General features: G+C 34.3%; 2 long non-coding RNA genes and 1 other non-coding gene across 3 annotated transcripts; all 3 read left to right on the forward strand.

Annotated features, from left to right (window-relative positions):
* The first annotated feature begins 1,727 nt into the window (after positions 1-1,727).
* Positions 1,728-2,220, forward strand: LOC113361457. Its single transcript, XR_003365126.1, has 3 exons — positions 1,728-1,877; positions 1,999-2,034; positions 2,111-2,220. It is a non-coding gene; the product is annotated as an uncharacterized LOC113361457 (long non-coding RNA).
* A 1,547-nt stretch (positions 2,221-3,767) lies between these two features.
* LOC113361458 lies at positions 3,768-4,554 on the forward strand. Its single transcript, XR_003365127.1, has 3 exons — positions 3,768-3,926; positions 4,077-4,175; positions 4,278-4,554. It is a non-coding gene; the product is annotated as an uncharacterized LOC113361458 (long non-coding RNA).
* A 2,726-nt stretch (positions 4,555-7,280) lies between these two features.
* Positions 7,281-7,352, forward strand: TRNAW-CCA. Its single transcript has one exon. It is a non-coding gene; the product is annotated as a tRNA-Trp (tRNA).
* Positions 7,353-10,858: the final 3,506 nt, after the last annotated feature.

Below are 10,858 nucleotides of genomic sequence, written 5' to 3' on the forward strand. Positions count from 1 at the left end.
TGTTTACCTTCATCTACTTTCCTTCCCGAGCAGCAATAGTGATTCAGTCAAATACGTATCAGCTTCTCTCATACTGGGCAAGTCCCTGCGACATCTTCATTTTTTTTTTTTTTTTTGTTGATTTCAGTTGTTTGTTTGAAAACCATAGTCAGCTGAATAACATAATGCGGTGGTCTTCAGTCATGAATTCAGATAATTGTGGGTTTCTATCACTGGCAAGGAGAGATTTTGGTGACTGATTTTGTAATGAATTTGGAATTTAAGACCTAGGGTTTCATTAATGAAGGTATTTTTTTTTTCGTTTTTCTCTGATTTAGTTTGCCATGAGAAAGAAATGGGTCTCAAATCAAGGTTCTGTTGATCCTCAAACAAAATCAAAATTCTTGGTTTTTCTAATTTCAGTGGTTCTATTATTTTTTTAGTGTAATTTTAATTTTGTAATCTTCTTCTGAATTGGTGTTTGTTATCTCTGATTCGGAAGAATCCTTCTTTATTAGTTATTTGGGATTCAATTGATTAGGTGTTGATTACCTCTAAATTTTGAATTTTGAGTTTTGTAGGTTTGATTTGTAGAATAAATATTTGACTGGACTGAAATTACGACCATTGCTTTGATGGTAACCTGTCGTATTTGTTAACAGAGGTGGTGTGACATGAATGAATGGTGTGAATTGTATCAAATAAGACAGTGGAAAGTATGTTTTCTTAAATTCAAACCTCTGATATTTAGAGTAGTAATCAAGTTGGACTTAATATTTACTGTGTGTTCGTTGTTTGTAAAGTCCAACTTCAGAAAATATCTTGGCCAATACAAATTGGAAGGCTAATGCAGGTGATCATTATAAATCTTTACTTTTCTTTTCAAGTTTTGCATTGATAAATTTATCTCTAAAAACAATATGATGTTTTTCACATTGCAGACGCACGGAAGAAGTACGTCCCATAAGTCATTGGTATACTTTCACGTTACGATTACACAGGGAGTAAAACCAGTGAGAGAGACTGTTATTACGTCTGGTGATGTGCGATTACAGCTCACCGGTAATGCTCTTCAGGTCTTCCTTGCGTAGATTTTGATGCTAGATGCGGTGGTCTTGAGTCATGCTTTTGAATCCATATTCTAATCACATTTGTGGTAGGTAATTACCATGTTTTTGTGTTTTATCAGGACCAATATCGATTTAGTACTATGAATTGTGGATATTAAAGCATGTGGCCTTTTTTTTCATTGTCTATAATTACCATATTCTAATCACATATATCAATATCCAAGGCTTAGTCAACAGATGCAGCAACGATTATCCTTTGATAGAACCACCTTAAATTGTTCGATTAAGATTCAGTTCCATGCATTGCAGATGTAATTTAAATTTGAGAAAATATCAAGCCTCTTTAAAATCTTAAGTATCGATTAAGCTTTTGAGTTGTAGGTATTTGACTCATTAAAAATTTGTTGATACTGGAATTGATAAGATTAAATTGATAATTGAGGTTTATGTCTTCAGTTTAGTATATAAATCCCACCTAAAGGAATCGAATAGATAATTTTCAAAAAAAATTTGTGTACTGTTAAGTTTCAGGTGTTGTAGTCTTTTCCTTTATCTTTATGGTCTTTTCCTTTATCTTTAATATGTGCAACATTTTTCTTACAGACTGTCGTCTCTTGCAAGTCTCTTATAGGGTCATCGATGTAATCTTAGCTGTGGCATATTTCTGTTGCAGGGCAATGGGGATCATCTTCGAAATATCTGCACTTAAGCTGTGGATGTTTGCAATTCGTGTTCAATGTGACTACCTTTATGCAAGGGGCGTCACTTAGGCTGATTTTTTTTTATGGTGGGAGTAAGGTGAATGTGGGTGTAAGGGGTGTTACTTAGGTTGGTTTTGGTTCTTTATACGTTTTTTTTCGAATTATTGAGATACTCTTTTTTGTGGCTTTGATTTTTTTGTTTCTGCAATTTTGTTAACGAAATTACAGATCTTTTGAATGGTTCGCAGAACTTCAAGAGGAAAATATTGTAGTTCTTCGAAGAGGTATGGATCTCGCAGCAATCCCTAATTTATCAATTTGATGATATCTAGGGTTTCGATGTTTGCATGATTTTTGCAGGAAATTTGGGAAGCTAAGTTTATAACATTGAAGAGTTTGGAATTGAACTTTCAATCTGACATTATTGGTTGCTGGGAAGGTCTTTCTGTATCTAGCAATCAGTTGCAGGTATTTAGAATCAAACTTTCAATCTTTTCAGATAATTTTTATTCAAGTAATTCCATTGTATTGGTTGGTTTAGAGTTGAACCTCTTTCTTTCTCATCGTATGTTATCAATGCCCCGGTTGATTGATAGCTAACCTTAGAATTGTCTAAGAACTCTAGACCTAGGAATTTTTTCTTCTGTTTTTCCGAGTGTTTCTTCTTTATTTTGTCTTCAAACTCCCACACTCAAGTGTGTTTGGTTATTTGATTATATGTGTTTTGTGGGTTTGTGGTAGTGAAGATACTAGAAGTATTGACACATCTTGGAAGTTTTTTTTATGGTTATTGATATTTGATAGACAAAGGTAATCTTCTTTGCAATTCAATTCTTTTTAATATCAACAGATTATTATGCTAATGCTGGGCATACAGTTTTTAAACCAGATTTACCATTGCTCTAATTTCAACTTAACTTTTGAGGGTCTGTTATGCTGAGTATCAAGAGTTGAGAAATTTATATAGATGCTTAGTTTCGTTGGGATTATTCTTATGGTCTTTTAAGAGGTTTCGCTTCCGGGTTAGAATGGAAGGTCGTTGCTATAGATTTTATATAAAATTAGATTTTATGAAGTTGTGTTTTTGGCATGATGATTTTGAAATTGGGTCCTTAGGAATGTAAGAGTGAAACAGAAGGTATATGAATGATTGCATTTTCAGCTTTAAAGTGCTTTTTCCGCATAGGACATCCACTGTTTTTCTTTGTGCTGGGAAGGACTAAGGCTTAAACTTGACTATGACCTTAAACTAAATGTGTATTTTGTTTAACGTTTTGAGGTTTTAGGTGGTCACAACAACCATAGTTGTAATTGTAGTCTATAATTCTAGCTTTAGAAGCACATACAGATGTGTTAAGTGGCATGTTTATCATATACAATGTCATTAACATTCCGAGAAGTCCTTATGCAGTTTTTGCATAACATGCTAGAATCTAATTGACGGAGTTGTTTTTGGCAAGGAGATGAAACTCAAAAGGTGGTTCCTAAAAACATTATTTGGAAGTTCGAGGTTAGAGATTCTGATATTTAAATTATTAGGTCACAGAAACAATCAATTCTCGCTTACGGCGACATTTTTTTTCCGTTTTGGGTGAATTTCTTAATTTATTCATAGGAAAATAGTTTCTACAAGTTCATCACTTGATGGAAAATGAAGGCCTGTCACTTTTCCTAAACTAATGCTAGAGACATTTCCATCCACTTTGCAATTGAAGCTGCTGATTCCGAGGTATATAGATGAAGAGGTCGAATAGGCTTCTGCAACAAGAATTGAACCGTTTTGAAATGCCATTCTTAGACGTTCTTTTAAATTGCTTTAGGATTTTTGGAAGGTTCAAATTTAAGTTTTTGTTAGATGAGAAGAACAAAATCATCGGATAGTAAGCTTGATTATTATTTATGTAAGCTTGATTGTGGGAATATGTTTGTGGAATAATAGAGAAAACCATGTACATTGTAGCGCTCTTCCACAATGAAGATCTCATTGCAACTTTTTTCTTTTCGCTAGGCAGTAAAAATATGGAAGATGATCTGGATAATCGCTACAACTCGAATTGGGATGCTAAATGCAATGGTCAAGGCCATCGGTGGGTTGTGTTCATTTATCCATCTCGAAGATAGCACTCTACGGAGCAAGCACTCTGCTGCCTTGGTGGTACTAATTCAATCTTCACAGGTGAGAAATTTTTGGCGACTCCCACCAATGAATTCGATGCGTAACAAATTAACAAGAAGTGACCGCCTCATAGTCATAGTTCATGTAATGATTTGATCGTTTTATTACAATAATCATAGTTCATGTTATAATATAACACCAAATTTTCAGGAGGCATGGGAACACTGGTGCCTAATGTCCTCTACGTGGGGACTATAGTTGTGGTTCTAAAATTGGCTTTTCAGGGCACACCTATCTTTTAGTATTCCCGTAAGTGCTTATCTTGAATTTTTGTTCTACTAGGTGTTCATGGAATAGTGGTTTATGTTCCTGAATTAAGTTAATAACCTATTTTATGTATGATGTATCTAGCTCCCGGATGAAGGTGAAGGAAATTGAAGGTACACCTCTTCTGGAGGAAGATTCCCTAAAAGCTTTGCTCCGGCTCCTGAGGCTAGCACAGGTACCATTCAGTTTGAGTAACTTCAGTTTGGATAGATCTCGAGTTGTGTCTAGACCAGATACATGAAAATTTTTTTGCACATACTACAAGTGGATCAACTGTTGCTGGAGTTGATGTTACTCCTCCTCCATCTTCTGCAATTGTACTTTCAACTGGAAATGGCAATTCAATTATGCAAGGGATTTAATTGAGGTATTACATGCATCTGTTTCGAGTATTTTCTGTTTTCTTAGGTTTGTTTTTTTTTTTTTTGATGAATTGATTCGGTTATTAAGGTTTTGTTGGGGGAGAATTAATTATTGATTTGTGTGACTGAGATTCTGGTGGAAATGCTACTGGAAGGTTTAACATAGAGTTAGAAGCCAGACTGATGAAATCCTTATAATTTTATTGAAACTTACGATTTTATAGGTAATTTTTTTTCTTTTCTTGCTTATTCATGGGTTTTGTTCAAGTATTTTCATCTTATCCCATTATATATGCTCTACATTATCTATTTTTTAATGGGAAAACTCCTAGAAGTTTAATAGGAGCGAAAGGTCTATCACTTCATTTTCTACAACTGAAATCACGAACCAGAAGTTTTGAAACCATTTAGGAAAGGTTTGGAATCATGATGGCCTAATAATGAGAACTGTAATGTGGTATTTTTCAACAGAAGTCTAAACTTCTGATTGTTCGCCAATTGAATTTAAAACTTTTCGTTGAAGGGGGGAGTTGTTTTGTAACGTTGTCCTATTACGAGGCAGTGGTATTCGAATCGAGGTCTCATTTATCGCTTCTTACAGATACTAGACCAGTTTGAAGCATCTGCTTTGTACGACTTTTATGATGAGCACATACTGATTCGTTTTGTCTGTCATGTTTTGCAGATTCTACCAAACAGCAAGGCCAGCTGCATGACAGCGTTAGTTGAATAAAAGTGAGTATGAAAGAGCGGGCCAAGAGATTTTACCATTCATCCATATCCGCATTTTTTGTTGGGATGGGCGTATCTCTTGGTATTGATGTATTAGAAGCTCCCAGAGCAGCAAAATATTACCACACTGTCTTAACTTCCATACTGACTGCTATGACGAAAACTATTATCCCGGATTGAGCAGTGTCCAGACTGATCCAATTGCTACAACTTTGGCTTCCTCCATATCAAGGTAACTTTCTTTGATTCGCGATAATACATACAAGTCTTCCATATGTTTGATTCGCAATTAAATTCTATACGTCTTGCTTATTTTTAGGGTGTTGTGCGAAATTGTAAAGGTATAAATATTTAAAAAAAAATGTAGGTATGGTTTTAGTTCCGGTCAAATATACATGAATAGTCGTATTTATTTAATGATTCTTATTACTAAGCTCTTAATGTGGTGCTGAATTGTAGATGGTGATTTGTTATTGTAGTTTGAAAGTGATTCATGGGGTTGCTTTTTCAAGCTTCGAACTTTATAAATTGTGGAGGTTGTTTGGCATACAACTGTATTGCGTCGGAGTAGGTCTGTGCTCCGAGTTGTCGCCAAAGAAAAACCAAATATACAGCGAAAGAGCCCTGCAAATTCGAAGTTCTATTTAATTCGTTTTTTTCTTTACATTTTTGGTAATTCATATAGCTATATTTAGACAATAATTTTTGAATTTCACAAAAGAGTTGAAATTTAAATTTTGTACAGGATCAACTGCTGCTAAATAGTAGGGTCAATGTGATAGGAAGCATTTCGAACCTGTTGTACAACGGGAAGGAACCTGTTTTTCCAACATGTTTCACGGTAATATGGTTTTTTGCTTTCTTTTCTTATTTGTTTGGTTAGGCTTTGTGTGGTTTTTACTGTTCTTTCCTTTCATGTTTTTCTCATTCTAAGGGTCTGCTTATTCGATTTATACCAGTAAGATGTGTCAACCTTTTGCTTTGCCACTATTCATTTGTATGTCAGAATAATAGACTTGGATATAATGTCACTTGGGATCAACCAAAAAAGGTGTTGTCTGAAAAAACATATAATACTTCCCATTGTTGTAGTCTAACGGATCATAATTCCATTGTTCTTTTAATTGTTGATCATTTGGTTCTGCATAAACATATCAATGTCCCTTTCTCCTATTGCAAAGGCTGCTGTGGAACTAATTGTTTCAAAGGCACTAGGAGAACTATTGTTCTTTACTTTTAGAAAAGCTGAAATTTGTAACGTTATATTTATGTGTGAAGTTAGTAGACTTTTTATGCACTCTACTTTCAGATGACTACATAAATAGAGTTCGTGTGTATCTTGATATAATCATGTACTTATGTTTTCTTTTTTCTAGTGATTTTGTTCATTATGCTTATTTCAGGTCCCTAAAGGTCTTGAGCTGGATATCAGGGCATCGGAACAAAAGGGCTTGGCGAGAAGGCAACGATATATTTTAGTAATCAATGCTAGAATTTTAGCAATTAATACTAGAAGAATCTCCTTTCATGCCGAATGAAGAAGGTTTTGACTTTTGAAGATGTCCAGTTCAATATGGAATTAGTTCACTTCATTCAAGCACGTCTGGTGAAATCCTTTATTCAGGAGAATTCTCGGCAAAGTCCTGCTATAAAACTCAAGTGTGGTGACATCCTTTCTTTTTCGACATTATCTATAATTAGCTCATATCTGATATTTTTTTCTTGGAATAACTGGATGTCGTAACAGCTTTTGAGGTTGTTAATGTTAATGGCTGCATTAGCTTAACGAATTTGCATGCTTCAAAATCTGAAAATTTTAAACTGTGAGAATTTAATATTCTTGCCGGAACCTACTCAACAACTTTAATGCAGAAAGGACCACTGAATCACGTCCAGGTATTTATTCTTTTCTTATTATGGCATATGCAGTTCATTTAAAGCTCGATTTTCTAGCTGTATTTGTCCTATACTAAAGACCAGTCTTTTAAATCATGGATCTGTGGCGCAATGGTAGCGCGTCTGACTCCATGTCAGAAGGTTACGTGTTCGATTCACGTCAGGTCCAATTGCTGATATTTAACCATGTCTTACAAATAGTTGAAGTGTTATTTTCTGTTTTTGTTTGAGATGTGCACTATTTAGTTTGTTATATGGGTATGTTATAAAAGTTGGTGAAGATTCTAAGAACATTGAGATAGCAGCTAGATTGGCAATAAAGAAGCTGCCTGCGTCTTTGTCTGCAGAAACTGAAAAAGTTCACGAAGATCTAAGCAATGGCAACCATTATGTTGGCTTCAGTCTTTGTCTGCAGAAACTGAAAAAGTTCACGAAGATCTAAGCAATGGCAACCATTATGTTGGCTTCAGTTTCATGGTGGAGCGAGGATGCCAAACAAGCGTGAATGGTATTAATGAGAGTCGTAATGGAGAAAAGGTTTCTCCAAGTAATTAAGAGACAAAATTATACCGCAGGTTCAAAATCACATTGTTTACTACATTCGGCCGTGGCCAGGTCCTTCCAACATCTTCTAATGTGAGCTCTATCCAATTTCAGTTTTATTTGTTTACTAATTTTTCATGACTATTCTTTATCGTTGATGACTTTATAATTTTTTACTGAGTTGAATTGTCATGATAGAGTAGACAGAAGCCTCCTCCTCCTCCTCAAGCATGGAGTTCGTCTGCTGCAAGCTTATGCTACTTACTTTTCGGGGTATGTGATGAGTTTCAGTGATGAGTGGTATTATATTCTTTTGTTGCCAACGCATTAAATCAACAATGCAGGAACAAAATTATACAACTCATTTATTGTCACGTGACAGTAAAATGCTTGAGCTTATTTACTGAGAAAAACTTTCAGAAAAATTTCAAAGACTTATGAGTGGATGGATGCAAACGAACTACAAAGACATCTTTGCACCACTAAAAAGATAAACAATTTTTGTTTGAAAAGAAAATACTAGAAGAACTAGAAGGATAAATGATTTCATTCCTAAGAAAGCATATAACATTCCAAATATATGAGTCTTTTCACAAACCATGGCTTTTAAGAACAAATGGAAGAATTAGGAAAATATCACTACATAAATGAACGAAAAGTAAAAAAGACAAGAATGTAGAAATTTAACATTCAAATAACTTTTGCGGTAAAAATATGGTGTAAGCATGGATACAATTTGCAATCGAGAAAGAATGAAAATATGCAAAGAAGGTCTTATAGTATAAGAAGTTGTCGAAAGATTATGAGAAATTGAGTGCAACTCAAAGACATATAGATTTGGTTAAGATTTGAATGATTAACAGAAGTCAAATAGGATTAAAAGGTAATGTCTGCTACATTTTACATTAAACTTAATTTATGGTTGTTTTTATGTAGTTTTTTTAATTAATCAACATACATTGATGCTATCTTATTTTGGTTAAACGTGATAACTTCAATAACAATGAAATTAAATAAAGTGATTAATATTTTTTAAGTTCAAAATATATTTTTATTAGAACTGTGTGCCTAAATATAAACTGATTCTATTACTACCAATGTTATAAAAATGTAGGTACTATGTATACACACATAAACTGTAAGGAAAGGTTGAGCCGGGGCCGTAAGGCCCCGGTGATACCTAGTATAGTACATAAGATTTACAAGATCCTTTTTTTCAAAGATATTAGTCGTCACACTAGATCTATAAATATTTTGCTGAAGTTCAGTTGATATCAGTGTAGTCAAAATCGCTCTCCAAGGCCGATTACTCGCCGAGTAATCGCTACAGGCTATATGACCGAGGCGATTTCCGATTCCAAGCCATCTCCGATTTTTAGGGATTAAGGCGGCCGATTTGGACCGATTTTTGAGCGAAACGAGTTAACGATTTTTCTGAGTTTGCCTTGTATGCATTAAAATAAGAAAAGAATTTTTTTTACTCCTCAGATGTGAGTTATCAAATAGAAAAACCTCTAGATACATGATAAATACGTTCAATATAACAATATTACATACTTATTCACATGATAGTGTTAAAACTTTAATTTTAATTAGGTACAAATCATGACTTATGAGCAGCAATATATAATTCTCTTATAAATAGGTTCCGAGTATTAGACCGAGTGGCGATTTCCAAGTCCGAACTTATTGCTCCTCGCTCCAAGCTTCCCAACCAAGTAGGACCGAGGAACGATTTCGACTACTTTGGTTGATATGTGCTGAAAATGTCACGTTTACCTCTATTTATTTATTTATTTATTTATTTTTGGTAAGTTCATAAGATTGTGTGTGCGATTTACAAGATCCTTTTTTTCAAAGATATTAGTCGTCACACTAGATCTATAAATTTTTTGCTGAAGTTCAGTTGATATCAGTGTAGTCAAAATCGCTCTCCAAGGCCGATTACTCGCCGAGTAATCGCTACAGGCTATATGACCGAGGCGATTTTCGATTCCAAGCCATCTCTGATTTTTAGTGATTAAGGCGACCGATTTGGACCGATTTTTGAGCAAAACGAGTTAACGATTTTTCTGAGTTTGCCTTGTATGCACTAAAATAAGAAAAGATTTTTTTTTACTCCTCAGATGTGAGTTATCAAATATAAAAACCTCTAGATACATGATAAATACGTTCAATATAACAATATTACATACTTATTCACATGATAGTGTTCAAATTTAAATTTTAATTAGGTACAAATCATGACTTATGAGCAGCAATATATAATTCTCTTATAAATAGGTTCCGAGTATTAGACCGAGTGGCGATTTCCAAGTCCGAACTTATTGCTCCTCGCTCCAAGCTTCCCAACCGAGTAGGACCGAGGAACGATTTCGACTATTTTGGTTGATATGTGTTGAAAATGCCACGTTTACCTATATTTTTTTTAATTTTTTTTCGTAAGTTCATAAGATTGTGTCTGCAGACTGATTCCTGAAATGCCTTTCTAGATATTCCTCGATATCCTGGCTATTCACGGAGCACAACTAGTAGATAATATCTGATTCCGAAAGAGATCGAAGCAATTTTTGGAAATTCTACAAAATCAATTCGTTTTTTTTGTTCTCTGAAAGATGGTCAAAACTTCATTTGGATTCGAATCCTACTAAAAGATCCACTGGAATAAATATGTCAAAAGTTTTTGACATGGTTAATTTGACGTTTTTAAACAATTCGACGTAAGCTTTTGGTTTTTGTAAGGACTGTAGAGACGCAATATTGCAACGCAAATCTACCAGTTGTATTAACGTGCTTCTAAATCAAAATCTTTGTGCCTTTTTTAACTCTTCTAGAGACCCTCGGTCTCAATATCTCTTCATTTGTGCATGTAATTTTTTTCAGACTTCCTTGGTAAAGAAAAATAAAATAAAATTCCTAGAATTAAAATTGCAAAGAATAATTTACCTTACAGCAAGCATCAACTTAATATTATTGAAAACTTCGATAATGATTCCGATTAACAAGTTAATTTTAATAAATCTGGTCTTTCTTTCGGGAAAAATATTTATGTCGGACATCGAAGGATGATGACAAGGTTAATGAAAATTAAAAAGATCCACATAACAGGGATGGAAGGGAAAGCTTGGAGCT

Source organism: Papaver somniferum, chromosome 3 (assembly GCF_003573695.1).
Source record: "Papaver somniferum cultivar HN1 chromosome 3, ASM357369v1, whole genome shotgun sequence".
Taxonomy (NCBI): domain Eukaryota; kingdom Viridiplantae; phylum Streptophyta; class Magnoliopsida; order Ranunculales; family Papaveraceae; genus Papaver; species Papaver somniferum.